Source organism: Neomonachus schauinslandi, chromosome 9 (genome assembly GCF_002201575.2).
Source record: "Neomonachus schauinslandi chromosome 9, ASM220157v2, whole genome shotgun sequence".
Classification (NCBI taxonomy): domain Eukaryota; kingdom Metazoa; phylum Chordata; class Mammalia; order Carnivora; family Phocidae; genus Neomonachus; species Neomonachus schauinslandi.
In genome coordinates, this window is record NC_058411.1 from 49,451,979 (window position 1) to 49,454,073 (window position 2,095).

At 46.1% G+C, this 2,095-nt stretch overlaps 1 pseudogene; it reads right to left on the minus strand.

Moving 5' to 3' along the window:
- Window positions 1-405: 405 nt before the first annotated feature.
- Window positions 406-1,534, minus strand: LOC110590560 (annotated as a pseudogene).
- Between the last annotated feature and the right edge of the window lie 561 nt (window positions 1,535-2,095).

A 2,095-nucleotide genomic window follows, 5' to 3' on the forward strand; every position in this document is an offset into this window, starting at 1 on the left:
TCTTCTTCTTCTTCTTCTTCTTCTTCTTCTTCTTCTTCTTCTTCTTCTTCTTCTTCTTCTTCTTCTTCTTTCTTCTTCTTCTTCTTCTTCTTTCTTCTTCTTCTCCTTCTCCTTCTCCCTCTCTCTCTCCCCTTCCCTCCCGTCCGTCTCCTCCTCGGTTTTTTTTTGGCTGGGTACAGTGTAGTTTATTGATGGTACATGACAAGGTAGGGTTTCCCAAGCCCTTCCCATTCTTCAAGAAACTGTTGTAGAGGTTGGGAGATTCTCAGTGTGTTGGGGGATGATGAGTTGGGGCAAGGATGCCCCCGCAGCTCTTCAACATTGTGGAGGGACTCATGACCATAGTCCATGCCATCACTGCCACCCAGAAGACCATGGACAGCTGGGAAGCTATGGCATGATGACTCAGGGGCTGCCCAGAACATCATCCCTGCTTCTACTGGCACTGCCAAGGCTATAGGCAAGGCCATCCCTTCCTATTGCTCTTGCTGTGGCTGGTAGTCCAGGGGTCTCTTTCTCCTTGGAGGCCATGTGAACCATAAGGTCCACCACCGTGAGGTCCACCACCCAGCTGCTGTAGCCAAATTCATTGTCATACCAGGAAGTGAGCTTGACAAAGTGGTCTTTGAGGGCAATGCAGCCTCAGCATTGACGGTGGAAGAGTGGGTGTCACTGTTAAAGTCACATGAGACAACCTGGTCCTCAGTGTAGCCCAGGATGCCCTTGAGGGGGCTCTCTGATGTCTGCTTCACCACCTTCTTGATGTCATCATATTTGGCAACTTTTTCCAGGTGGCAGGTCATATTCAAGACTGACACATTGAGGGTGGGGGCAGGGGGCACTGAAGGCCATGGCAGTGAGCTTCCCATTTGGCTCAGGGCTGACCTTGCCTATAGTCTTGGCAGTGCCAGTAGAAGCAGGGATGATGTTCTGGGCAGCCCCTGGGTCATCATGCCATAGCTTCCCAGCTGTCCATGTTCTTCTGGGTGGCAGTGATGGCATGGACTATGGTCATGAGTCCCTCCACAATGCTGAATTTGTCATGGATGACCTTGGCCAGAGGCGCCAAGCAGTTGGTGATGCAGGAGGCATTGCTGACAATCTTGAGGGAGTTGTCATACTTTTCATGGTTCACACCCATCACAAACATGGGGGCATCAACAGAAGGGGCAGAGATGATGACTCTCTTGGCCCCACCCTTCAAGTGAGCCCCAGCCCCAGCTTCTCCATAGTGGTGAAGACCCCAGTAGACTCCACAACATACTGAGGAACAGCTTCACCCCATTTGATATTGGCAGGACCTCACTCCTGGAGGATGTGGATGGGCTTTCCATTGATGACCAGTTTCCTATTTTCAGCCTTGACTGTGACATGGAATTTGCTGCAGGTGGAATCATACTGGAATATGTAGAACATGTAGTTGAGGTCAATGAAGGTTCATTGATGGCGAACTTTCCATTTTGCCAGAGTTAAAAGCAGCCCTAGTGACCAGGTGCCGAATCTGGCCAAATTTGTTTACTCCAACCTTCACCATCATGTCTCAGGGATGCAACTGGTACTGCACCAGAAGATGCAGTTGTCTGTTGAAGGGGAAGGAGCAGAGAGCCTGGTCCTTTTCTTCTTATGTGTGTGTTTATTTTCTTTCATTTTTCTTTTGTAGTTACCAAAATGATGTACATTAGTCTTCCATAGATTGCTTTTTCACTCTGTTGATTGTTTCTTTTGCTGTGCAGAAATTTGTTAGTTTATGTAGTTCTACTTGTTTATTTATGTTTTTATTGACTACAGATTTGGAGTCATATCCTGAAATCATTGTGGAAACCAATGTCATGAAACTTTTACCCAATGTTTTATTCTAGGCGTTTTAGAGATTTCAATCTTAAATTTAAATTTTTAATCCATGTCGAGTTGATGTTTGTGTATGTATAACAACGGGTCCAATTTCATTCTTTTGCATGTGGATATCTAGTTTTCCCAAAACCATTTGTTGAAGAGATGATATTTTCCTCATTTTGTATTCTTCGCACCCTTGTCAAAAATCAGTAGACCATATAAATGTGAGTAGATTTCTGGGCTCTCAATTCTGTTCCACTGA